Source organism: Alligator mississippiensis, chromosome 12, assembly GCF_030867095.1.
Source record: "Alligator mississippiensis isolate rAllMis1 chromosome 12, rAllMis1, whole genome shotgun sequence".
In the NCBI taxonomy this organism is placed as follows: domain Eukaryota; kingdom Metazoa; phylum Chordata; order Crocodylia; family Alligatoridae; genus Alligator; species Alligator mississippiensis.
Genome location: NC_081835.1, coordinates 43390201 through 43417891, shown reverse-complemented (window position 1 = coordinate 43417891; position 27691 = coordinate 43390201). Strand labels below are relative to the sequence as shown.

General features: G+C 48.9%; 1 protein-coding gene and 1 long non-coding RNA gene across 2 annotated transcripts in view; one reads left to right on the top strand and one right to left on the bottom strand.

The window, feature by feature from the left end:
* Window positions 1-712: 712 nt before the first annotated feature.
* The window catches only part of SLC38A3 (solute carrier family 38 member 3), an 86698-nt gene continuing 59719 nt past the window's right edge, over window positions 713-27691 (top strand). The window contains exon 1 of the mRNA XM_006265540.4: window positions 713-825. The gene's annotated coding sequence lies outside the window, so the exon portion shown is untranslated. The remainder of the gene's footprint in view (window positions 826-27691) is intronic.
* Window positions 14119-27529, bottom strand: LOC106739013 (uncharacterized). Its single transcript, XR_001372199.3, has 3 exons — window positions 27457-27529; window positions 27187-27331; window positions 14119-14475 (listed from the first exon to the last, which is right to left on the bottom strand). It is a non-coding gene; the product is annotated as an uncharacterized LOC106739013 (long non-coding RNA).

Sequence of the window (27691 nt, the reverse complement as noted above, 5' to 3'; positions counted from 1 at the left end):
ATCGCAGGATTAGTCTTTCTGGCTACCAGGTCTCTGCTACTGGGCCCTTTACTATAGGTAGACTTGTTGCCACCAAGACCAGCATGTGAACTTGGTTCCAACTATATTTAGACATTCAGGTTATATTAGAACAACCAAAATAGACTAGTGGCATTTAACCCCAGATGCTGTTTCAGATGCAAATTTTCTGGGGTTTTGTGCATGTGCCTGTGCCTGTCTGGAATTAGAAACCCTTGGCAGACTTTGTAGGTCGACAGCGTTTGAAAAGTGACTGTGGCAGAACCACCTCTAAGAAATGCAATCCAGGATGAGGGATAGCGTAGCCAGGAAGGGAAATGTCAGATCTTAACGTCTGTGGCACAGGAGAACAAGAAAAAAAAAATCTATCCTTAAAGAGAAAACACAGCTTCCTTGGGATTTTTTAAAAAACAAACTAAAAGTGCCACACACACAAAACCAAACCAAACCAAACCCAATAGCTAGTGCAAGCTGTGTGAATGATAAAAGAACACTGTTGATGGTTCACGGCAGTCGTACCCTCGATGCCCCTCTATACTGTATTCCTGCTTCCTGAGTGTGCCTGTGTGCATGACCCCCTCCCAACCAGCCCTGCAAACGGTCCGAGTGACGCTCATCCTGAAGCCACAGGGATTGGCAGCAGTGTAGGAGGCGGGCCTGGGATGCCGCCTCCTGGGGGATTACTGTTTGACACCATACTGAAATCTGCACAGCAGGCTTGGAGTGCACAGAAATATCACCCAGGCAAGGAAATCCACAAGTTTCGACTGCTGTCCTCAGTGCAGATCCGAGCAGTGGGCAAATCAGGTAAGTTCCAGCGGACTTTTCCTGTCTTCACTTGAGAGGAGAGGAGACAAGAGTCAGCAGCGGCTGGTTTATATTTTTATCTTGAAACCGCTCTGTAAAACTGCTTTATAATTTTAAAAAGTATTCTGCAAAGTGTTTCCATTTCCAACCCACACTAGAAACACAATTTTCCAACAAACTCTGCTACTCCCTCCCATCTGGTTCCATTGTTCTCATCTAATCTGCCTGCCCCTAAAAATTGACTTTTCTCTTTATTTTACTACTACAACCAATGCCCCTGTGAGATGCATTTAAAGCAGTAATTTTCGATTTGTGGTTTGTGGACCCCTGGGGGTCTGCAGACTATGTCTAAGGGGTCTGCAAAAGATAATATAATCCATTAAACGTATGTGAATACCCACACTTAAAATTCAAAGTCATCTGCACCTCCATTCAAAACTTTTTAGGGGTCTGAAAAAAGGTTGAAAACTGCTGATTTAAAGCATTTGACATATATACAGAAGACAGAAGGAGCAGAAAGCACTCAAAGAACCTATATTTTTGGACCATGTGGAGGGACTTTGAGGTGGCTTTCTTTTACCTTTCCCTCATTTTGCTTCTTTCCTACTCTCTCTCCAATAACTTTGTTATATTCTTTGAAGCAGCTGTGCTCATTTTATTGCCACGGTCAATAGACTCATAATATTCTAAACACTCTCATGTCTTTTCCCCCTTGAAAGAGAAACACTTACCGCTGTCTTTCTGGTTTGCATCTGCCATGTGCTTTACTTAGCAGAGAGAGAGAATCTGAGTTCTCTCCTGCTGTTTGCTCCTGTGGTGTGGACTACCCAAAGAAATGTATTCAGGACAGACCTGAAGCAGTGGCAAAGTTTACAGGTGGCAAAAACTAGAGTTTTGTTGTTATTTTTTGCCAACAATTCTAAAATCATTGTGGGATATATAACACGTATGAATGGACATAAAAGAGACAGGATATGCTTATCTTTGGGCTCAGCCCTGTTTTACTATATTTGAACATAGTGCCATCACATGGTAAAATGATCATCTATCATATGGTAAAAATCTTGGAAAGCATTTTTAGTGGGACTCCTTGGCAGGGAGAGGATGGGCTTGTCTGGTGATTGCTGTGTTGTATGTTGTTTTAAAAAAAAATCCTTTTTCCACTTTAATCTTTAATTGGGCATGGGAATGATTTTTTTTTTTTTTTAGCTCTGGAAACTGTTGTGGCAGAGATCAGATGTCAGGGTCTTCTTGTGTGTTGCACTGACATCTGGGACAATGCGCTCAGCCAGCACTCCAGGTTCCTGCAGTTTGCACCATGAGAGAGGGGTCCCTGCGTAAAATGACGACAGCAGCACCTTGTGTGTTCCAGCAGGCCATCACTAGCATGGTTTATCTGAGTCAGGGCACTAGGACACTGCTGTCAGAACTGTGTGCTGGCCCAGAGGCGATGAGCACGATCGTGTGTATGCATAGCAGGGTATATGTAATCTGCCAGGAGGCAGGACCTGGCTCTGCTTGGGTGCTGTAGCCCAGACTCTGGGTAGCAGGTGGGACATGCATGTATTTTCAGTGCCCTAGGCAGGGTATTTATAGACCCTGGCTGCCTGAGAGGGCATCGTGTGGCAGCCAGTGGGCAAGCTGGGCAGTACATTGCATTCTCCAGTTACTCATATGTTCCCAGTACAGGCCAACCAGTTCTGTTGGATCAGGTCCAGTTTTATCCCAGCCCACTGCCACTGTTTTTCATAGCCATACCCTATAGATAGTTGATGCAGCAGGGAAAGGACAGGTCTGCCCTAAGTGGGGCAGCATAGGCAAAAGGCAACTCATGTCCCTCCAGAGGGAAAGACAAAGTTGATTAGATGGGTGGGGCAGAGCCGACCCAAGGTGGGTGCAGGGCCCAGGGCAAATCAGCCTGTGCAAGGCCCCCTTAACACTGCACAGGGCCATGGTACCCCCACAAAGGGGGGATGAGGGTCTCTGTGCTTCTTCCACGGTGCAGGGCTGAGCTGCCAGCTCCAGGCAGGCCCCACAGGAGGGGCCGCAGCTGCTCCGTCTGGCTCTGCAGGAACCCCCCAAAGTGCAGGCCCCGGGGAGGTCACCCTGATTCACCATACTCTAGGAACAACTCTGCATGGGGGGCGTATGCAGTTCTTTGTGACTGTGCAGAGATCTATGGTACTGTTTGACTAGGCTGCTGGAGTTGGGATCTAGTGTCCAAGCTATGCTTGGTTGTTCTAATGATTTCTCCAACCCCTTTCATCCCAGCTGACCCTGACAGCCCACCTATGTGTGGGCAATAGCAGCCCATGAAAGGAGCCAAAGAATGAGGGACAGTTCTGGTCGGGAGTGCTGCACAGGGCTGGGACTTCTGTGCTGCCCATACCAATCACAGAGAGGATCGTCAGGTCTAAACCCACTCCCCAAGTGTGGTGCAGGGTATGGACCTCACCTCTGCCCTGCACCATCCATTGTGTGGCTTTGAGATGCTCCCATGTCAATCTGGGAAATGTCAGGGCCCAGCTTGCTTTAAGTACTGCTTGACTAGGGTGGGAGTGCTTTACACCCATGGTGCACTGGTACAGTCACTGCACTAGGAGAGTCAAGCCTCCACCACTTACCTGAGGAGGACAAAAGAGCCTGATCTGATGCCTGCTGGAGATGAAGGAAGCCCTTCCACTGACTGTACTGGCTTTTGGATCAGGCTTGCATCGCTAAGTCTGATCAGCCAGGATTCAGCCCTCTGACTCCAGGGATCTGACATCATTTCTATATGAGCTTTAGCCAACTGAGACTCCCCCTTTGGGAATGAGGAGCTCTTACATCTACTCATTGAGCAGGATTTTACATCTTCTACAAGCAAGGAAGAGATCTGGGTCATTTCCACCCTGAAGACAGGAGACCCTTCTCCAGCCCTGAAGCTTCAGGGTGAGGGATGGAGCTGGCAGAAGTCCTGTTAGGGAGCACTTCCCCAGAGAGAGCCAGACCACAGGCTAGTATGCAGGTGCAGCATCAGCATGTGCTCCCCAAACAAAGACCTCCAGGTCCCAGTTGGAAACAATAAAGATCCCTGTTGGAAAGTGAACCAGTACTGATCATCCAACTTGACTGTTGCCATGGTGCCTTTCATATGAGTATCATGAGGGACGAGGCACTCATTAAGTTGTCCTGACATCACCCTTTGCCAATACTGTGTGCACCCCTCTGTCTCTGAGAGGTGGGTAGATGAGTCACAGTGAGGATGGGGCTGGGATGAGCTTCTTGGTTGCAGAATCAAGAATGAACCCCCAAGTGTTTGCTTTAAGTGCACATCCTTCTTAGGCCAGTAATGGAACCCAGGAGTCCTGCATACCAGTACCTCCCCCTGAACAACAAACCTAGCTGTCCTCCCAGAGTGGCACTGGAATCCAGGAGCCCAACCCTTCAGTTTCCTGACACAACCATTAGATAGCATGAGCCTTTGCTCAAATCAGAGTCCTCTTGCATACCAGGGAAGAGAATCCAAGAATTCTGGTCCTTCTGGCTGCTCACAGATACACCCAGACTCTGCCTTCCTGGGGGAAACTAGCAACCCTTCTAACACTGGCTGTATTCAAACATGGCCTGGCTGGGGCACACCCAGATTTCTCGCTCATATTTTAAATCAGGGGCAGGAGCAAGTGGCTGTTCTGGCTGTGGAGCCTTGTGACACCTTGACTTTGTCATCCCAGGTACGTTTCCAAAGGTAGGCCATGTTTTTTTGCAATGTCCTTTCACTCCAAATTGCCCTGCAGTTGTGCAAACTCAGTTCACTTTACTCCAGGGTCAGGGGCTCTTAGGTAGCAAATGCCTTTGCTCCACTTTGCCTTAGCGCAGCCCTCTCCCCCTGCCCACACTGTCTCCTGCTTCACCCCCAGATATGCTGAGGTTGCAGGTTGGACGAAGGCAACTCTTTCAAGCCCAGAGATGGGGACATAGGGGGATGGGGCTAACAGCAAGCATGTGGCACCTGTTGGCAAAGCCGTTGACATTTTTTACGGGATACAGAAAAAAGCAGCCCTTGTGCCATGGGTCTCTTTTGCAGCAGCCCAGATGTTTTCTCCATGAGGGTTCCCTGCACGAAGAGGGTGGCCTGGGCAGTTGTTCAGAGCACAGATAAGTGGAGATCTGGGGCCCAAGGGGAGCTAAGGGAGGGGTGAGCACATGCTTCCTAGACTGTCTGTATTGTACAGCACGCTGCAGCTGTAGCTACACCCACTGTCTGTGACTATCAAGTGAACATGCTCCAGTGGGGACTATTTTCTTTGGCGGATCCATAAGCAGTAAATAGAGGGGGTCCTGGTGTTTGCTTTGGAAGTGTTTTACTGAGAAAACAGTAAAACCCTGCTTGGTAAGGAGCTGGGGGAGCTGGCGCCCAGAGTCAGATTAATGCACAGGCAAACTAGGCATGTGCCTAGGGCCCTAAGTGCAGAAGGGGCCCAGTTGTGCTTATTTTACATATTATAATTATTGAGTGAAAAAAATAATATAAAGTATTAAGTAGGGGCCCACGTTTGTTTGCCTAGGGCCCACTAAAGGGTTAATCTGGCCTTGCTGGCACCAGTCCCCCAGGGCAACCCCTGCCACTCTGGGGTGGTGTAGCTGTTGACGGTGGTACATCCCCTTACTGTGCATTGCTGCTTACACAAGCTTGGTAATGGTTGTGTCCTTCGCTTTTACCCTGGCTTCCAATTCACAGCTCAAAACAAATGCCATTCTACTCCACTCTACTGCCCACTGTCATTTGTTATATATTTCCCATGGGGCAACAAGTCTCCATTTCTTCCTTGAATTCCACTGGCTCCTGGAGAGCCCAGCTGAGTAGGGGTCTGAGAGATGACACAAAGGAAGGACAGCCCCTGCCCCACAGGTGTAGACAAAGGAAACTGAGGCAGAGGAGGGGCAAGAGCTGTCTGGTCAGACAGTGACAGGTGCCTGGCTGGTGGGTCAATTTGAGGCCAGTTAGGCAATTTGAGGCCAGGTCCCACACTCAGACTGGTATGGATCATTGGGGGTTTTACTTTCCTTCCAGTCTCAATGAGAATGTGTGCTCCAGTTGAGTTAAATACCAGGTTCTTCTGTAAATGAAATGGATTGGATGGAAAAAAATGACAGGGGCAAAATTTCAGAAAGGTTTGGTTTGAAAACATGTAAACAAAGTGTTTGAACTTTCCATCAAAGCCGGACATTCATTTTGAAACCAACCTGACGTTTTATTTTTAAGAAAAAGAATGTGAAGTAACCCCAAGCCAGCCCAGTTTGTCTGGGCTCAAACAAGATGTTTGGGACTGATCTGACGCTTTGGTTCAGCCAGTGAGCTGGAGAATTTGAGCTTCCAGGAAACTCAGGTCTGCTGCTGGCCTTGGCCAGACCACTTACACTAGATGAGTTAGGCACCTCAGCCTTATAGATTTGGCTAATTGCACCAGAGTTGAGGGACTGTGTGGGGAGTTGTCACAGGCAGTGCCCTGTCTCTAAGTGGTGTGAGTCTGCAGCTGCCCCCAGTTCTTGCCTTTGGCCCCTTCACTCAATTTCCAGAGGTCCTAGGTCAGTCCCAAGGATGTTGCCAAGGTGGCAGCCATTACATGGATACCTAGCTTGATTCTCCACTGAAGGAGGTGCTGAGTTGGCCTTGTTGTCCAGGCCATGGAAGGCTAACTTCTTCGTAGAGCATTTGGAGGAAAACAATTATCTTTCCACACTCTCACAGCCCTGTCTTTTGTACCCCCATCGCTGCCACATGCTTCCTGACCTTGTCAGCACACATCTGGCTTCCTTCACACAGCCGGACCTTGTTGTTGGCTAAAGCTGTGTTTTACCAGGCTGTATTTATTATTTTAGTACCTTCTGTTGTGATACTAGCACTGACAAATATACAGCTGGGGGCTGGCACTTATAGCAGAAAAAACCTGGAGCAGGATGCCTGGGTTTGATCCTTCTCTCTGCCCCTGGCTCATCTTGTGATTTTGGGCAAGCTCTGTCTTGTTTTTTGCACCTCAGAGAATGGGAGATGGCCTCCTAGTTTCCCTTCCCACTTGCCCCTGGAATGAAGTACCCCTGGGCTGTGCAAGACAGGATGGCATTGCTGCCTGACAGCAGAGCTACTGCAGGTCTTGCAGGGCAGGAGTGTATAGGCTGCCAGATGCTGATCTAACTTCAGAGACTTAACTGCTCCATGCAGGGCTCTGGATCTTTTACTAGGGGCATCGAAGACCACTAGCCCATCACATCAAATCTTCTGCTTTTGCCATTACCTTGTTCTTCAGGGAAAAATATGGCATCTCTGAAGTACCTAATGTGCTTGGCCATTAATAAGATACAGGATCAGGGTGGAGGGAGCTTTCCTTTCTGATGCCTGGGAGTAATAGAATTGGGCCCTGAAGCTGATAACAGGATGTGCCTATTGGTCCTAGCAGGTATCACTGCAGACACTGGGAGGTGCTGGGAGTCTCCCCTGAGACATTCATGCTGTAACAGAACAGGCCCAGAATTTCTGGCTGTACTCCCAAGCAGCACCGTACCTAGGCTCCTGGTGGCCCTGGGCAAACTTTTAGTATTGGGCCCCCCTTCACCAGAGATAATAATAATAATAATAATTTTTTAATTACCATTTTCAGGCTTCCTTTCTGTCCAGGCCCCAGATGGCTGCCTGGTTCACCCATACTTGTGTCTGAGCCAGTTCCCAAGGACTCCTATTCGCAGGGGTTCTTCACCATCAAATCTTCTTTTAAATAGCAGCTCCCTGTTTGAGATCCAGCAAATCCCAGGGCCAGCAAGATTTCCCTAGAAACAGAGCCTGCATTCATGCTTGGGGGTCTGTATGGGGCACAAAATGGGCTGTAGTGTCGGGGCTACGACCTGAAGAACGTTGCACCTTCCTGGTGCCACAGGAGCTGTTTTCAGATGAATCCTCAAGCTCTGAGACCTGGAAAAGCTGGAATTGGAGTAAGGCAGGGGTGGCAGTAGGGGAGGGCCTCCACTGTTTTGTGATGGGGAGGGCCTGTGCTACCCTGAGTTCCCATACTCAGCTCTCAGTCATACGAAACTGGCTTTGGATGAGCCCACTGCATTGCAACTCCGCCTCTGCTCAGTGAAGCACATCAATCCCCAACCTCTGAGCAGGCCCAGATGCACACCCATATTTGCAGGGCAGTATATGCACCTCCCTACTTGTCAGCAGGCCCTGGCTGATGTTACAGAGCAGCTGGACACTCTCTCACTGGTCCTTGCCTCTGTCTCTTCTTCTGTAGGCTTATGTTCCCTTGGAAAGGGCAGCTCAGGGCAGTATGTCCAGCCACAACCAAGCCGGGTGGCAAACCAGCTGCCACGTCTTTTTGCCCCACACATATGGGAGGAGAGGCCAGGATGGTGTCCCTGAGGGAAACTCAGTGGCTGCAAATGAATCTACTGCTAATCCACAGGCGGGGAGGCTGGGCAGAAATGCTGAGCTGTTGCTTGGGAATGGGTTCTGAGCTGGAGAGCAGTGTCGAGTGCGTCGACCAAAGCTTAATTGCTCCATTAAACTGGAGGTTGTTCTTGCTGTCAGTTGCACGTCAAGGATTTGAGGTCCAAGGAAAGCAGGCTGAGGATACAACTTGTATCAAAGAGTCTATTCAAAGTAATGAGAGGCAGTTCTGTGTTGTGATGAGAGCAAGGGTCTGGAATCCAGGGCTGTTAGGTTTTATCCCTTGCTCTGGGAGGAGAAAGAAGAGATCTAGAGGGTTAGTGCAGAGGGGCTGGGAGTCAGGACTCCCGGGTTCCATCTCCAGTGGTGAGGAAGGAGTGGGGTCTAGTGGGTCAGAGCAGGGGCAAGGGAAGGCAAATTCTGGGAGAGGCCTGGCAGATCACTGCAGCTGCAAACATGCAAGTGGAGCATCGTGTTTGTCTCATGCAGCGGTGTCACATACAATAGTGTTATTACTTAGTCTTGAATCAAAGCTCCTCAAGTTCCCAGAGGAAGGGCTGAGACACTGACATTCCTTCCTCCCAGCATGCAAGTGCTGTCAAGAAAAGTTTAGGAGGCAGTCCCCTCACCCCAGAACATTACACCAAGAGCAGATCCCTGGCCCAGGAAATGAAAAGAAAGGCGTGGAGCTATGGAAGGGGATATGTTGTGCTTATTGCATTGGATAAGGGGATGAGTGTAACTGAAGCAGGGCTGACAAGGACAGCAGCCCTGGGTGTTGCTTTTGGTGGGGGGAGCACAAAAATAGCTCCTGTTGCAACTGGATGGCTGGATGCACCACTACCACTGGCAGTGCAGCAGCTGGCACTGCCCCATGCACCGGCACTGCTCCATGCACCATCACTGCCCACAGCTGCTCTGCTGCACATCTGGATAAAGATTTGGGCGAGTTTGTCTGTGCCCTCAGCCCTGCCACTGACTCCCTGTGTGCTTTTGGCATGTCACTAACTCAATTCCCCATTAGCTTATTCAGCAATAACAGGGTTCCTTTTTCAGGCTTGCCCATTCTGATTGTGAGTCCTTTCAGGCTGGAAATGCCTGTTGCTCTGTAGTTGTGCTGCATGTGGCATGATGAGCCAGAGCTCTCTGTGGTACTGTAACCACAGAAGGGAAGTGCAGTGGTTAGAACGGATATAGCACCTTGCTGCAGCTGCTACACTACTGTGCTGGATCCTTGGTATCTGGTGGGTGTTGTCAAGCTAGTGGCTGGTTTCTCCTTCCGAACTATTTCCTTGCCCCTCCTGGGGGGGTGTGCAGTTTTGAAGCCACTCACTGCCCTTATTACATAAGGTCTTAAATACTGAGGTGATGAGTGCGATCTAAATCCTGATATACATCTTCCCCGCTAGCTAACATGGGAGGGCAGTAGCCCCTGGTGGGTGGGAATAATGGGGTACAGAGTGCAATTTATCTCAGTGTAAAGGGTCCAGCACAAGGTTTATGCCCTATTTAAGTATGTGTGAACTCTCCTGGCCTTATGCCTTGTGTTCTGGGTAGATGGTGAACTGTGCCCAAGTGCCTGGCTGGCTGCAGCGCAAGCAGGAGAGGTCAGATCATTGCACTGAACAGATGACCACACAAAGCTGGAAGCATCGGCAGTCCCAGTACAGTACACATAGGAAAGGAGGGAACAGAGTCCTGGACACCAGGAATCCAGTTCACAAGACAAAGGCACACTGGGGAAGCATCCAGACAGCTGCTGTGTGGGGAGATGGTCAGAAGTTGTGGAGCCTCCTGGGCTAGGCAGTGGGTGCATTAGAGGTTGCTCCTGCCCCAGCAGGAGGTGAGGGGAGAAGGGAACTATTTTCTCTTAAGCCAATATAGGGAGGTAGAGTCCCCCCTGTGACTTATGAAGGAGTCCAGAAATGGTGGGGTGTAACTGAGCTGAGCAGAGCAACATTGATCCCTCACGGCCTGGTGTGTCCTGGTCTGGGCCTCTAAGGATACGTCTATGCTGCATCCCCCACACTCTTAGGGAGGGGGACCCCAGCCAACTCACTCCTGCTCACGTGTGCCAAACCTGGCTGTGAGTCACTGGCCTTGGTCTGCAGCATGTGAGAGAGAGGCTATGTGGCATGTCCCAGAGGAGCCCCCTGCTGCATACCTGGGATTGGCATGTTTGAATAGGAGCAGGTGGGGAAGGCATGCTTGACTGTGCCCCTTCCCTGAGAGTCCCCAAGACATACCCTGTGCCCCCTCAGTGCTGCTGGATGCCTGGAGCTGGGCAGCCCACATTTCCCAATTTTCTTCCAGACAGTTCTTATACAGGGAGCCTGCATCCACTCGGACCTGGCTGGGCATGCATGGAGGCACAAGGGGCTTCATTGGCATAGACCTACCATCTTCTTTTTGGGAGCAGGTCTGGCTTTGACAATTGTGCAGGGCAGCAGCTCCCACATACACACACAGGGATTACAAATCTTGTGAGGGCACACAAAGATCACAGCCCTTACTCTGACTTGAACAAGCAGCCACTGAGGGACAAAGGGGCTGCCTGTGTGCTGCAATGTAGGAAAACTGGTTTCACGTGCAGCCAAAGAAATGAAATGTCAGGTGGATTTCTGGTCTGGCCTACGTTCCTGTCCTCGTGGACAAGGATGCTGTTTTTTACTGGGGCTCCAACACTGAACCTTTTTCATTTTATTTCCCGTTCTGTTTCTGTTGCTGTCAGGCAGTAGTAGCTACCCTGCCCTGTGGCTAACACAGGCCTAGCTCTGATATGTCCGCGCAGGCCAGAGGCGATTCTCCTTCCACTGCCCAACCCTGTTAAAGCACAGCACTGCTTGCCTCCTGCAACAGTTCTTATTGGCTGCTCCATCCCAAGAGTGGGGGCAGGGGAAAGGCAGCCAATCACAAGGGGATTCCCCTGGTCAGGTTTGGATGGGCTGGGATGGACCAGCCAGTGCATTGAGAATGAGCATAGGAGCAAGGAGAGCCATAATTTCAGTCCCTGTAGGTACTGGACAGGACTATCACTGATTATTCTCCCTCTGGCACAAGAAGGGAGCTTAGGGAAGAATTGCACACGGTACCTCCTGTTGCTTGGTCTGAAGCAATGCATCCGCATGTTGCTGGTCAACAGTGCAGTAGAATGGCCTTCAGCAGCTGGGCTGCACAGGGAAAGCCCTGCAGTGTCCTTTGCCTGTTCGCCTTTTCACATCAATGTGGCTGCCCAGGCCTTCTCAAGACATTCCTAGCGGAAAGCAGCAGAATAATAGCAAGACCATATCCCATGTAAAGAAACCAAAGTGAAAAATGATAGTAGCAGCCCCAGCATCTTCAGACTTGTTCAGACCCCATGGTCCACCTAGCTCATTATCCAGTCCCTGACAATATAGAAAACCAGATGACTGCAGAAGAAGATCCTAGAGCCCCCCTTGTGGACAGTTATGGAATAACCTGCTCACTGAGACTATTTCTTCCTGACCCATGTTAGTGAGAAGTTGACTCATGCCCTGAAGCATGAGTCTTACATCTCTTCCAGATTGGTGGTTTGATTCTTTTTCCATCTTCCCTCCCGCCCTCCTACAGGACTGTGAACAGTCATTTTCCATACAAGCAGCCAGACCTTTTTGGAATCCTGTTCAGCCACACAGAGCTGGGATAGTGCTGCAAAAAACAAAAGGCCAATTTAGAAAGAGATTGTTCTGGGTAAGTACGGGGTTCTCAGCCCTGTTGGTTCCCAAGAGCTCTCCTTCTAATCCCTTCTGATGGATTTCTCACATTAAGCCCATAACATAGTTTTCCTGATATGTTCTTACCTATGCACAGTTGTTTTGTACCATGTCTCTCTCGCCAGGATTTCTCATTGCTTTTGAGAGGCAGTGTAGTCTAGTGGGCATAGCATGGGGCTGGGCAGTAGGAGATCTGGGCTCTTTTCTCAGCTTTGCCACTGCCACTGATCACTGGGTGATCTTGGGCATATCACTTCTCCTCTGCCTTGTCTGTTTAGAATAGAAGTTCTGCGGAGCTGGGACTATGTCTCAATATGGCTGTAAATCATATGGCACAATGGGCCTCTGGACACGTTTGAAGTCCAAATAATTAACGGTTGGTAAATTTTCCTTTTTCCCTTTCCCTAAAACCCTTTTTCCTGTGGAGTATGCTCAGTTTAAGTGAGAAAGCAATGCCTCATCCTGCCTGGTCCTTTAATTAGCCCCACACTTCTCTGAGAGCTGAAGCTGCCCCACACCTCCCAGAGTTGCCGATTTTAACGCTCACCATCCCACCCATCTGAATTCTGACCAAAGAGGTGTGAGCCAGTTTGGGGACAGGGTGAGCCAAGGGCTCAGGCACCAAGTGGTACTCAGGATGCCTGGCTCCTACGCCATGCAAGAGGCCTCAGTGCACAGTTCTGTGCTCTGGGCAGTCATGCGACGCCCAGGGATGTGCCATCTGCTGCAGTGCCTATCACAGCAGTGTAATCAGCCACCAGCGTGGTTGTGCTTATTTTTGTGGCCTCTCAAGGGCAGTGCCCAGGGCTGCTGTCCTGGTTGCCGCCTTTTAGTTACACTACTGCTCCAAGCTCAGCCTGGTATGTACCCTTCCCCTCTCTCTCCCCATACCTCAAATGGAGTTTCTTCTCTTGTTAAGCTCTAGGGATGAAAATCACCATAGAAGACCTTAGTCTCAACTGTGTCTGTGTAGAAAACAACCCTGTTTCTAACCTGGCCGTGCCTGCAGCACTCTGCTCGTAGCTCTGTAGACAGCTGAACAGCTCCTTTTTACCTCGCTTGTCTTTTTGTTTACATGGGACTGTTTGGCTCAGATGTGCTGCAGGATGCCAAGATCTTGTGTGCCCCTCTCATGCACAGCAGGGGCAGGCGGGGAGGGAAAAAAAAGCTCTGTATTGTCTCTATTCCAGGCTGCCAACACTTTTCTGGGACACTGTTAAAATGTGAAGAAATGTCTTCTGCTGGAAGTTAGGGCATGTATAGATACACACAGCTAAGTATGTCTGTGTGGTTGTGTGCACTGTATTCAATGTGGCGTATATATTCCTTGCTTGTAGAACACATGTATAAGCTAGCACCCAGAGGAGATTGATATCAGAGTGTGGATGGACAGACATGGCATGCAAAGGTGCCTCTATATTTATTACTCTCCTTCAGCTTCTGATTCCTGATTCTTACTATGACGGATTCAAAGCAGCATGTCCTCAATTTGCCTCTTGAAGCATTCACAGGCCTTGCGTGTATGTATCACAGGTTAGATCTGCCTTTGGAGTGCTACTATGGTTTAATCCCCAAACTGCAAATGTAATGTTTTTGAATGTATGTTCCTGATCCCGCCTCCCATGCCGGTGCTCCTTCCTGGTTGGCTACAAGGGAGCTTACAAAAGACACGACACTATTGCAGCTGGTTGTGTAGGGTTGCACCTGTGGACAAATCCATCTGGGAGGCAAGTGTTGCACAGAAGGGTGGCTTCTGGGAATTTGTGAAATCACCTCCTTGCAGCATGGCTGGCCTCCTAACGTGTGTGTGGAGTACTGAGCACATGCAGCAGTACAAAGAGAATCTCTTGTTGTTTGCCCTAGGCAGACTATGGGTTTGCTAGGGGACCCCAAGAGGGTCTCTTGTTATCCTCATTTCCAAATAGCTTGCATGCGGTACAGATCTGTTTGTGGTTGTGTGCAATGTACGGGAAAGAAATGGTAACTTCTGCTGTAAAAATTGCTATGATGCAGGCTTGTCTACAGAGGCCATGACTAGCTTGGTGTCCCTCAGTGAGCTCTGGCTGTTCCTGGGATTAGACAGGCTGTCCATTAATTGCTACACAGCCAATCTGAGCATGGATAATTCTAAAATAAGCCAGTTGTTAAGTATAGTAATAAGGGCTTTAATAGCTGAGCAGTCTTTCAAAGAAAAGGCCACCACTTTGGAAGCCTCCCACTGGGTTCAGTCAGCTGGCAAGAGGCCAGCACTCTGTGGGGCAACATTTCCAAAAGTGACCTAATGGGTTTAGGATCTTAAGTGCCATTGATTGTTCAAGGGAAAATGTTGCCCTCAGACTCAACCATGCCACTGCCATCAGGACCTCAGTGTGAAAAAGCCTGTTTCAGTGCTGGTTGTCAGATGAGGGCCAGGATATCAGTGCTGCTTTTCTTGCCAGGTGGAAATGAGACTTTCCGCAGCTTGGATTGCAAGACTGACATCAAGGTAAACTGGAGGAAAAAGAACCAAATAACTCAGGTTAGGTTAATTATAAAGCCATATAAACCAGTGAAAGGCTGTGTGTGCAGCCACTTTTTGTGTTTCCACATGCGAACATGAAATGTGTGCATCTGATCATGCTTTGAACACGGATATGACAAATCTCCCCCTCCATTTCTGACCCCTCCCTCCACTGCCACCTCTCAGCCTGTCTGTCCCTGTCAGTCACTTCTGATCCACCTGGGTCTCAGCCATTTCCCCCACAGCCAGTCATAGGACAAGCCCATCATCTCTGCCAGTCAGGCCCGTATCTCCCAGTACTCCAACTCTGTCTCAGGCACTGTGTCCAACATGAGGTTTCTAAGATCCAGCCTTCTTGTTACACCAGATGGCCAGCACTCTGGTCTGGATGACTGCCCCTTGCAGGCCATCTGCTGTGCTCTGACCACATCACTCCCTCTGTGGTTCCTTCCATCTTGCACTATGCAGCCTTGCCTTTCCCTGCTACTCACTCCTACCCCCACCCTATTTATCCCCCTCTTCTGCCAATGTTACCAGCCTCCCCTGCTTGTCTGCTCTCTCATGAGAGCCTTTGTGCTTTTTTCCAATTACTAACCCATAAACAAAGGGGCTGATTTCCAAAGACCTTTGGGCACTCACCTGCCCCTGAAAGGCAGTGAGAGTTGGCATCTGACTTCTATTTCTAGCTTTGGATATTTCGTCCAGAATGCAGTTGCTGAACAGATGATGTGTAAAGCCCCACTTCTTAGTGCCTCCCGATCTCTTCCCAGAACTTCCCTCCCCTCAAACATGATCACCCTGGAAAATCAGCCCCTATTCCAAGACAAGGCCAAAGGTAGTCAACCACAGCTTTTATGGAGCTTTGGCGTTTTAGTGGACAAAATAACATTTTGTGAACAAAACATTGAAATGGATTTATGTTTCTTATTGCAATATTTGAATATATATAAGCTCCACTTCTTTGCAACAGACACTGATCCTAGGATCTTATCCTGTTTCTGAGTGTCTTTCAAGTAAAATCAATCAAAAAAAAAATTCTAGATGGAGACTTGCATCTCCTTCTTTTGAGGTTTTTTCTGGTTTGGCCTGGGCCCACTGAATGATCATTTGTGTGCAGATTCTGCAGTGCAAAATCAATTCTTAGATCAATTTCCACTGCACAGACTCTTTCTGTCTGTGCATTGCAGCCCATATACAGTGTCCAAGCTTGTGGCATTTATAATGTTGGCTAAGAGAACAGTGGCAATCCTACACTCCTGTGAGTTGCTCTTTCAGAGCTTGTGGTAGTTACAGGCAGCTCTAGAAATGCTAGGCAAACATGGGCAGGACTGACAAGCCACCACTGATTTTAGAAATTAGGCAATTTTTAAAAAATGTTGTCTTTTTTTTGCTCTTTCATTTTGGTTTCAAGCCTCTTACTGCTACCAGGAGGGGTAAGAACATTTTTGTAATGAAAGAGATTGTGCCACAATCGCATGAATCTGACAGCTCAGGGTTGAAGAAAAACCCCTTCAAATATTAGGTTGTGTGAGTTGGCAGCACTGTGTAAGCCAGTGTATTCACAGCGGGGTCTCTCAAGTTAGATATGAAAGTGAAGCTGTATTGAAATGCCATGGGACTTTGGCTACTAAGGTAACATAGGTGTTTCCAAAAGTTTCCTCTTTAGATCCAGCAGTGTCTAAAAAAGCAAGACAGACAAATGCCCTGGTTGTCAGAGGTGACCATCTGTCAGTTAGTCTCAGTGGGAACTGGGGTTGTTCAGCATGCTTGGGAATAGGGCTTTTTATGTGCATGACTAAATACAGATTTTGGAACCCAGATTCTGGGGAAAAAATGTATTCAGATCCTTCCTTCTAGGAAACGTGTGTAATGGCAAAAGCAGCGGTGGGGAGTCCCCACTCCTGGCAGTGGGAGGGGAGTGTGGCCTAGATAAGGTGACTCCGTAAGAGCTCTGGCTCCGGGTACCCTGGGGATTGCTGTCCAGTGGTAGAATTGGCACCAGGAGTCAGGATTCCTTACTTCTGGTGTATGTAGTTCCATCACACCTCTGCGCCTCTGTTTTCTCTTTTGTAAAAAGGGTAGAAACGCCTTCTCCTACTTTGCCAGGGGGCTGTGAGGCTTACCTGGAGCTGTCAAAACCTTTCTGCTACAATACAGAATACTAATCCCGGCCTAAATCCTCCAAGCACTGAGTTTCCACACACCTGCCCCCTCACAGCACTGACATGGAGACACAGCTTAGCCTTTCATCGTGTGAGCTACTCCCACTCCACACACCTGACATGCGGGGAAAGGGACACACATATCAATTTGGTGATTTACTGAAAAGAGGCAGGGGCTGAGGGGAGAAGAGAACCACGTAAACATGGTCTCCTGCTCTCACCATTAGTTCATGCTGCGCCTCTGTTACATAACTGCCTTGCACTGTGGTTGAGCCACATATGCACTCCTCCCTGCTGCTGCTTGAAGAGAGTATCAAGCCATTTGATTGCTGGCACCGCTCATGGGCTGGCGAGAGCCAAGTTTCTCATTTCCCTCAACTCCTCTGAACACATAGGCTGAAGCCCAGGTACTTCAGCAGCTGCATGCAGTCCTGGGAGTGGGGCGAAGGCATAGTGCTAAAACTGGATTACTCCTGGGCTCCAGGCCAGGTGGATTATCAAAGATTCATCTGTGAAGAGAAAGGAGATGAGGGATTGGCTTTCCCTCCATGGAGTTCCTCTTCCGCCTCCACAGCTTTGCCAGCATCCTGCCAGTGAGGTAGGGGCATGCAACTCAGCCAGTGCTGGGGAGTGGTCCAGATACAGGCCGTCAGGATCTCTGCTCTGGCAGCTGCTTCTCTCTGTGTTCAGGGTAGCGATGCTGGGGGTGCTCCTACCCTGAGTCAGCCTCTAGCTATGGGCAGCACTGGCTACCTTCTGCCCTGTGCTCCTTACCCTGCAATCCCAAGTTTATTACACCAGTATCTTCTTCCCAATGGGATTTCACAGTGACGTGCTACCTCCATGTCCAAAGCCCCTTAGGCTTTGAAGTAGTAAGACCACCTATGCAAACTTTTTTTGGCCTGTGCATGTGGCGAAAGTTTATCCTAAACCAGTTCTTCAGTTAGCACAATGCCCTGTGTAAATGCCTTTATTTCAGTTCAGCTTCAAACCTGTTCCTCACTGATTGAGGCTAAACTGAAAAGATGCCCAGTTTAAACTGAAATAAGGCTCCTGTGCCGATCAAAAGCCACATGTTAGCTAAACCAATGCAGTACTGGCTGTGGACAAAGCTGCGTGTGCATGTGCCTGCCTGTGGGTATAACACATATCAGTCAGAGGTCTGATTGCAGCATACATGTACGTACCCTCCCCACAACCTTCGCTTTAAGTAGTGCAGCCACCAGCAGCTCCAGCAACACAGACTTCAGAGCAGGCTCTACAAATCCACCTGGGCTTGCATGTATGTATTTGAGAGGTGCAGTAGTGTAACTAAGATGGAGCAAGCAGGTTCTGACTAGGAGGAAGTGCCAGAATTGTCCCCACTCCATCGTCCTGCCCTCCCCCCCCCCCCCCCCCCTCGCTGCCCAGACTTTTTGTTTTTCCCTGCCTTGGATCTGGGCAGTGTAGCACCACGAATATATATTGGGGGGCGGGAACTGAAACAAGCAGAATGGTGCTCCCCCTACCTCCCCAGGGAAGCCTTTGCCAGAGCAGACACAGCCCTGTGCTCAGTATGTATGTTTTGGGGAGGTGTAGGGAGAGAATGAATGGGGCACCAGGGTTGGCTCCCAGCCCCCCACCCTCATCTACAGTGATCAGCATACTCCTGTGTGCTGCCCCCCCAGATGCTCTGCCGAGTGCTCAGTGAGCTCACTGTGCCTCTGGGCAGTTGCCTCAGGTTCACTGCTCTGTGTACTAGATCTAGCTTGAACTTGGCTAGTTCAGGTGCATTTATATGTGCTGCAGTTTCCCATCTGATTGCACTTATACCTGAATATAAGTCTAAAAGGGAAGAGGTGGAAGAGAGTATGTTGTACCATCTTGGCTGGATGATCTAAAGCATTGCCCATGAGAGCATGCTTCATCTGAAAGTTGGGTATGATCCATAATCAATCTAATCCATTATGAATAAGAGCCCAGTTGGGATATTTAAATTTCAACCCTGCTGCAGGTGGGAAAACTGAGGCATGGAGAGGCAATGTGACCTGCCTAAGGGCTGTAGTGAAGCCAGGAAGAGTCCAGGGGCTCTGACTAGCTATCTGCATGCAGCATTATGTGGGGGGGGGGGGGGGGTGTTGCTTCTTCTCTGGGTACCTCAACCCTGCACAGACTGTATCAGCAGGCAATCCCCCTAGATAGCAATGGTTTAGTCCCTGGGTATCAAAGATCCAGGCCATGTCCTCTGGCCTGCAGGCTGGAAATTTGGTGGTGGGATGAGCAGCAGCTGCCATGGCTTCAGGAGCCACAGCAATGAATGATGCTGCTTCTGCTTTTCCCACCACATTTGCAGCCCCATGGGCCACATGGCGCAGGTCCATGCTCCAGATCCGGATCACGAGGAGACCCACACCATGGGCCACACGAATTTGATGCCCTTGTGTTAGCCCATAGAAACGAGTGCTGGATTTTAGAGCCAGCAGTAAGGCTGGGATTGAAAATTTCTCAGCTTGGCCCTTACACTAATATATTTTATGGATTATAGGTGATTCAGCTCTTTCCCAAGGTGGACCAGTGCCAGTAATTCCATTGTAGAGGAGGAAAGCGAGACTCAAAACTGACTTACCTGAGGTTTCTCAGCAGGACAGAGCTTAGGATAAAATATGGGCTCCTGAGTCCCAACCTAAAGCCAGGTTCTTCATCCCCCTGGGCTCCCCAGACAGAAGGCAGCCTGACTTCTACATTCATAGGAAGGGACAAGCCTGACTAGTAACAGTAGTTGAGGTGTCTTTAGGCCATACCCTTCCCAAACTGTTTACAGTAACCAAAGGAACCCTGTTGTGGGGGGCATCTCCCTCCTCAAAACAAGGATAAACTGCTCCCTTTTCATGACACCTAACCCTGGGGCTTAGCTGGCTCGACTGAGTCCACTCTGCCTTGCAGGAGTTGCCATGACTCAAAGCAAAAACTTGCCAGTGTGTAGGTGAATTCAGGACTCTGTTTACAACTTGTCCCCTGCCAGCCTCTGTATGGTGTCTGCCAAGGATGGCCTGGGAAGACAGGCTTTCTGGAGCGCTCAGAGCAGAGTCCTTCATACGAAAGTGCTTTTCTCTTTGAGAGTCTGGATGCTCAGACACATGGGTAGCTGGGTGAGAGAACATGTGTTGGCAGAAATTTCAAGAGGCTGGAGAAAGGAGCCCTGGCTAGATGCACTGTTGCCAACTCATGGCAATCCAGGGCCTAGGTGTGACCCATTGAGAATTGTGTATATGCATATGCGTGCGTGCGTGCGTGCATGTGAGTGTGTGACAGCTAAGCCCTTCCCACCTTCTGTCCCCTATCGATAGAGAAAGAATTGTATCCTGCTAGAGAGGTTTAACTCCCACTGCAGCAGCTTGTGTTTTTTAGCTCTCAGTGTCTCCACGTCAATCCCTAGGGCATCAGGCAAGAGAGCAGCTGTCACGTAAATGGGGCTTAGCTGAGATTTGAACAGTGGTTGCCCTCAAATGGCCAGGATGTGTTTCCTTTGAAACAGAGCCCATATCTCAGTGTGAGGTACAAGTCCCCCTTGGCATCCAGTCTGATGAGTGTATAAGCCTGTTACAGGTCCATTTAGGGAACCTCACCCTTAGTACAAGTTGTAACAGCTTTTTTCAGACTCAGGCTTTGTCTATTCTGTGCTGGCAACACGCTGCCCCTCCCAGGGTAAATGCAGGTGAAACAACAGGAAATGCAGTGAAACCAGTATACAAATGTGTGCACTGGTACTGCATATTCAGGTTCACTTCTGAAAAAGAAGGGATCCAGGAACAAATTGTCTTGTGCCATAATTGCATTGGCAGTGGGGCCTTCCCTAAAGAACCATGCCAAAAAAATCCTCCTCTTAATGCCCAGGAGCATGCCAGCACCATGTCTGAACAGAAGGGTTAATAAGCTGGGCTGTAACGCAGTTGTTAAGTAGTCTACTCTGTCCATGCACAGAACCGTTGCCCATGAGTAATATGGTGATGCATGCTATGTGGCTCCAGCTGTGCGATGGGATAAAGCCGGGTGATGCCTTCACTGCCGTTGCTCACTGCGGTGAGGTTACAGATTCAGTCAAGTGCTACTGCTCTGCCATTGCCTTCCCACAATTCCCCCTTTGCCCAGAAGGGCAGATATGATCTCCCACAATTCCCTGGAAAAGACCAAAGGACCATGGGACTGGCCACAGAAACCTGAGCAACACACATGGGGGTGTGGGTAAGGGGACACAGCCTCAGCAAGGGCATGGTGATGTGGGTAGGGCTTTGCTATGGGGCTGCTCACACCCTAGTGTGGCCAAGGCAGGAGTCCATGCCCTGGGCTCCATCTGCAGTAGAGACATACCTGTAGCTAAGCACTGAGCTGTGCAGCTGCAGGTGCATGGACTACTTTAGTGCTCTCATTAACAGCACAGAAATAGGAGAACTACCTGGTGCCAGTAGCAAGAACACTAGTGGGATGGAGAATCTGGCAGCATCCAAAGGAACAAAGGATTGACTCATTTAGCTCAATTACTGTTAAATCCTCTGGGATCTCATTGGGAAAAAGCAGAGGAGTTAATGCTGAAAGTAAGAGATTTCCAGGGTCAATAAAGGATGGCAATCTGAGCTGCTTTTGGCAGAAAGAATGGAATAGGAGAAGTATTATAGTTCTGGGAACAGTGAAACCAGTATATAAATGTGTATTCCTTGAAGAGGGAATGAATAGCAAGAGACACAGGGTTCAGAATGGTTAAACAAGCTCTGTGTAGAAGCATCTCTTGTGCACCAAACCAGGTTAGTGGAGGTGAGGAGGTGGGGCTGGGGAGCCAGGATATCTGAGCTCTATTCCTGACCCTAGCTTTCTGCCACTTTGGTCAATTGTGTACCTCAGTTTCCCCATCCTAAATGTAACTACAAATACTGGCTGATCTCACAGTGAAATTGTGAGGGTGAGCGAAGCATTTTTGTCAGAGATGCATAGGTTTTTAAGGCTGGAAGAGACCATTAACTCATATAGTATGACTTCCTTTCTGAATAGGTCAGAGAATTTCATCCTGTACCCCTTTATTGAGCCGACTGACTTGTGTGTGGCTCTAGCATCTCTTGGTAGTCTTGATATGAAGACCTCAAGAAATGGAGAATCCATCACTTCCCTTGGGAATTCCTCCCAATGGTCAATCACCTTTTGGTGTTAAGATTTTTTTTCTTTCATAGTGGAATTGGTCTGGTTCTGTTTTCCAGGCAAGAATCCTGATTCTGCTCCGTTAGATTAAAAACTATTAACTATTTTATCTTTGAGGGTCTTGGGCAAGAGGTTTCAGGAAGCAGGCAAAGTTCTGGAGTGAAAGTTGAATGAAAAACCTGGAAAAAATGTGTTTTCAACCAAAAATGAAGAATTTTGAGGGGAAAAAGTAATTTTGGTTACTTTCTTGTCAAGTGTCAGTTGATGGAAAATGCTCTCTTTACTTCCCTGCAGTAAAAATATAAGTGAGAACATTAGTTTTATTGCCTATCAACAATGTTTGAAATCCTCTCAACACCATAGAATAAAGTGTTTTCTAGGGTTTGTCCCACATTTTTCAGAAACAGACTCAGAATCGCTCAAGCAATTCTAATCTGGCTCCTGGGTGGCTGGATGATTGCGTTCCACTGCAGAGCTTCCTGAACCTTTTGGACCAACAGACCACTATCCACCCTCAAAAATTGTCACCCCCTACTCTCTAATTATCAAACTTTTACATGAAAAGGGGTGGGATCTAGTGTGATCTGTGGACCACTAATTACAGCCTCACAGATTACTGGAAGTCCATGGATCACTGGTTAGGGAAAAGCTCTTTTTAGAAACTACTCAACTGTGTAGTGTCACTTTGTTGGGTGTTTGCAGACAATATGTGCTAGAAAGAGGCAAGATGGGTTCTGGTCATGCTTCTGTTATTTACATACCATGTGCCAGGGAGGAAATGTCTTCCCCCTTTGTGCCTCAGTTTCCCCTTCTACAGTCTTAAATGTGCATGACAAAATGTTCACCATTTATTGGCCACTTGAAATAAATGAAGCCAAATCATTTGGCTGATGCAAGTGATGTCTGGATTGGCAATTCAACAGGAGCCTAATCATAAAATCATAGAAATTAAGGTCTGGAAGGGCCCTCAAAAGATCATTAAATCCACACCCCTGCTCTGGGCAGGAATACTGCTGAGATCAAATGATCCCAGCAAGGTGTCTGTCCAGTCTCCTCTTGAAGACTTCCAAGGTTGGGGACTGTACCACCTCCTTGAGAAGTCTATTCCAGTTTCTAGTCACCCTTACCATAAGAAGTTTTTCCTTGCATCCAACCTGAAACCATCCTCTAACAGTTTATGGCCATTGCTCCTTGTCCTCCCCTGGGGTGTCCTAGTGAACAGTTTTTCTTCCAGCTCTCCATACTCATCCTTTACATACTGTGGTAGTGGGGAGCCCCCGGGATGGGGCTGGAATGCCCATAAACCTCCTGGGCCTTGGGACTCACTTGCAGGACCAGTGACAGCAGCATGGACCAGAGAGTCTCAGGCACCGCATCTGTCCCATTTCATCAGCTTGGGCCAGATGCAGATAAGCTGGCACGCAAGGGCTGATGTCATAAAAACACGCCCCACACAGGCAGAAGAGGAAAAAGAGACTTGGGACTGTGGTACCTGGAGTGTGGAGTCCAAGTGGAGCTTGCTCTGGCAGGGGTGATGTGAGCAAGGGAGAGCCTGCTCGCCTGAGTAGAAGCTCAAAGGAGCCTCTAGCCCACGGGACACAAACCCCGACAAATTGGGAGCAAGGCATCATGCAGAACCCAGAGAGATATTGCCTGCCCAGGTGAATGCCCATAAGCTTCAATCACAAGTTTGTTTCAGGATGTGGGAATCCAGAGCTTCGTACTGACTGTCAGATTAATAAGTGTAAGCATTCAGAATTAAAGTCCCGCTAGGTTAGCCCCCTGTTGGGCCTTGTAGTAAAAGCCTCATAGACTGTGATTAAGGGATAGAGACCCTAACCACCGGAGATGAGAAAACACAAAACTGATATCTAGATGCTGGGGCCAGAGAAGAAGACCAATACCACCTGGTGGCATAAATAAAAAAAGGACCTGCACTCTCAGTGCAGAGTCCAGGCACAGACAACTTGTTCGGCCAGACATAGCAACAGACAGGACAGGACAGGACAGAGAGAGACTCTACCCAACATAATACAAGACTATTAACCAGCCTCAAGCCCAGCCAAATGAGCAGCTTACTGACAATACCATCTTTCTACCAAATGGCCAGCAGCCTGGGAAGAGTGTAAGATCTGGTAGGTGTAAGGACGGGGTTTATGGGGAAACAGAGCCTCAAGGACCAGTGACCCAGGGTGCGTGAGTGGGCAAACACTATCAACCAAGGATCCTCCCCTCTTGTTAATAAGATCAAGACCTGGCAGGAGAGATGGAGGGTGTGCCCTGTTAATATGAGTGAATCTAAACCAAGGTGCCTGGCCCTAAGAACTGGTACTCAGTGAACAGGAGCACCAGATTCTGGCAGCAGAGTCGAGTTGGGCACAGCTATCAACACATACTTATAGCCACCAAGACGCCCTCAGTCTTCTTTTCCCGAGGTGTTCATTCTATGATCAACCAAAACCCTGAGGTCCCTTTCAGCCATTGTACTGGCCAGGACATCTCCTCTTAACCTATATTCATGTTGCTGGTTACTTCTCCCCAGATGAAGCACTCTGCATTCATCCTTACTGAACTGCATCCAGTTCCACTCCACCCAACTTTCCTGCTTCTCCAGGTCCCCTCGTATTCATATCCTATCCCCTAACGTGACTGCTTTTCCCCATAACTTAGTATTGTCTGCAAACGTGGTCGGGATGCTTTCCACATCCTCATCTAAATCGTTGATAAACATGTTGAAAAGCACAGGGCCAAGAACCGAACCCTGCAGGACACCACTGGGCACCTCCCACCAAGCTGATACAGACCTGTCCACTAACACTTTCTGGGTTTGACCCCTTTGCCAGTTACCAACCCACCTGACTGTGGACTCTGCCAGCCCACAATCCCCCAGTTTTTTTATAAGAGTGTCATGGGAGACCATATCAAAGGCCTTTTTAAAGTCCAAGTATATGACATCAATTGCATCTCCCATATCTAAGTGGTTCATTACTTGATCATAGAAGGAAATGAGGTTGGTCAGATATGACCTGCCCGCAGTGAAATCATGTTGGCTATCCTTCAGCATCATACCTTATGCCAGTCTTTCACAAATGAACTTGGTAATTTTTTCCAAAATTTTACCCAGTATTGAGGTCAAACTGAGCGGCCTATAGTTCCCCAGATCTTCCCTCCTCCCCTTCTTAAAGATTGGCACCACATTTTCCCTTTTCCAGTCTTCCAGGACCTCTCCTGAGCATGAGTCTTCAAATACCTTCACCAATGGTCCCGCAATGGTTCCAGCCAATTCCCTCAGCACTCTGAGGTGTAGTCCATCCAGTCCTGCCGACCTGAAGACATTCAGCCGCTCTAAGTGCTCCATCACCAGTTGGACACTGACCACTGGCTGGCAATTGCCCCCTCCCTCCCCGCAATCTGTCCAGGTGGGCAACCACCATTTATATGCAGGAACACTGATGCAAAATATTCATTAAAGAGTTCACCTTTATCCTGACTGTCTGTTATCAGCTGTCCCATCCCATTCTGCAAGGGTCCCACATTTCACTTGGTCTTCCTCCTGCTCCCTTTATACCTAAAGAAGGACTTCTTATTGTCTTTGATTTCAGTTACCAACCTGATCTCAGTCACCATCCTTACCTTTCTTATCCTCTCCCTACAAATACAGGCTATACCTGTGTATTGTAATGGACATCTCATAGAGGCCTGAGTCCTCATCAAGACCAGGATTGAAGGTGTGATGTTAGCCTGCTGGCTAGCTTACTAGCTAGACTCTTGATAAGACATGTGCTTTTCTGTTTGAGGAAGGGTAAGCCATGAACCCCACCAGTTTAGCATGTATTAAGATCCACCTTGGAGTTCTCCGGTGAGTTAGCATACACTCACTTCACCTCTTAAATTCCAATCTAAGCAGTGCCTTGCTGTGAGGCAAGTTGTGCTTTGATGTAATCCACCCTGGTTTGACATTGAGGCAGCTTTGTCAATGGCTAAAACTTTGGTGGGGAATGGGTTTCATGCAGCATCCTCTTCTCTGCCTTGGTGAAACCAGTGCATTCTGGAACCTGGTGTCCGAGCCCCATGGGGTTAGAGGTTAGTACTGTTGGGCAACAGGATGCCGTGGATCTGATCTTTGATCTCTCCTCCCCTTTGCAAACAATCCCAAGCTGTTTCCCCTGGTGTGGTGGGAAGCAGGGGCTGGGTTGGTTTCAGTGACGCTAGTGGTGTTGGCAATGGGTGTTGCCTGCTGGGGAACGCACTGTTCTGACCAAACTTTCAGATCAATAGTTCCAGAAGACTGATGGGCAAGCTGCTTCCCCATGGGAGCAACTGGATCTGGCTGAGTGGGCTCAATGTGCAGGAAAGGCAAGGTGGGTATTGACGTTGGTCCTGATGGTTCAGGTCCAGAGAGCAGCCCCATGACACCCTTAGGACCAGGGAGAGTGAGAGGGCCAGCATTACTTTGAATTGGTCCCCAAGGATATGTAGAGGTACTTTTTCCTGCAGGACTCCCATGATGGGGCGGTGGGGGCAGGGAAGCTTACAGGGAGACCTGATGAGCATGAGGCACTGGCTTCCCTTTGCCTAGCACAGGCTGACACTGGGACTTGAGGAATAACTACTCACTTTGCACCATTATGGTCAATGGCAGGTTTGATGAACATGAGCAGAATTCTGTAGGGGCAGGAAATCCAAGACTAGTGTAACAATGGGCAGTGGGTAGGTTGAGACAGAGGAACAATGGCAGATCTGTAGGGGAGAAGCCAGGGGACTGGTGCCCATGGGGGGAGTTGAGATTGAAGGGCATCAACAAAGCTGTCTGTTTAGGAAGGCCAGGGATGGGAAAGCTGGTGAGGATTAAAGGGCTTCATCTGCCCTGGAGTATTCTGGCTGTCTTTCATCACCTTAACCAGACCCTGAATGGAGAACATTTTTCCAAAATGTAAAAGGAAAGAGCAGGGAGAGCAGCATTGCCATCAGGGGTGCTCCAAAGATCCCAGTTCAGCACCCCCTCTGCAAGTCAGTAGGCACCAGCCCTGCCAAGGAGTGCTGCTTCCTATTCAATGCCCATTTAATCATTTCTGTGACTGCATGTAGAGATGCCATCTGAGATCAGGGCTGGGCACCATACAGGCATACAGTGAGAGACAGCACCCTTCCCTTAAGAGGTGGCAGACTAAGCACTGTCCCCATCTTACAGATAGAGAAACTGAGGCACAGAAAATTGAAGTGGCTTGCCTAGGATCACATAGAGGGACTGGGAACTAAACTCAGGTGTCTGAATCCTGCTAAAGTGTCTTAGCCACACTCTATACATGTACGTACTCTGTCTGAGCCACACTCTATACATGTACACACTCTAGCCACACTCTATACACCTACCCCAAAACTGGCAGACAGGTTCCTCCTGATGGTAGCATGTGGCTGCAGCTCTTATACTCCTCGGGGGGTGACGGGGAGGTGCCTCTGGGGAGAGGGGAGTGCTTCCTCTGGCACCAGACCATGGTGAGGAGCTAGGTGCAGAATTCTGGAAGGACAGAAAGAAAGTTGGTTTCCCCAAGTCACATGTAGCAGGCACGGACCAGAATGAGGTGATGCCTCATCACGGTGCAGCAGGGCCCCGTTTGCAGACAGGAACAGGGTTTCACAAACCTTGAGACTCCCGGGACCTCAGCCCCTGGAGCAGATGTCCTGCGTGTTGTGGGCAGTAGTGTCTGTTTACAGCAAGACACGCAGAACAGTCAACAGAGTGTGGGACAGGGAGGGAGATTGAATGTCGCCTCCGCCCACAGGCAGGCCAGTTCCTTTCCTGGAATTTCACACCATGCCCTAGACTGTGGCACTGGAGTCATTTACCTGGGAGCCAAGAGGACTTGTTCTGTTTCTG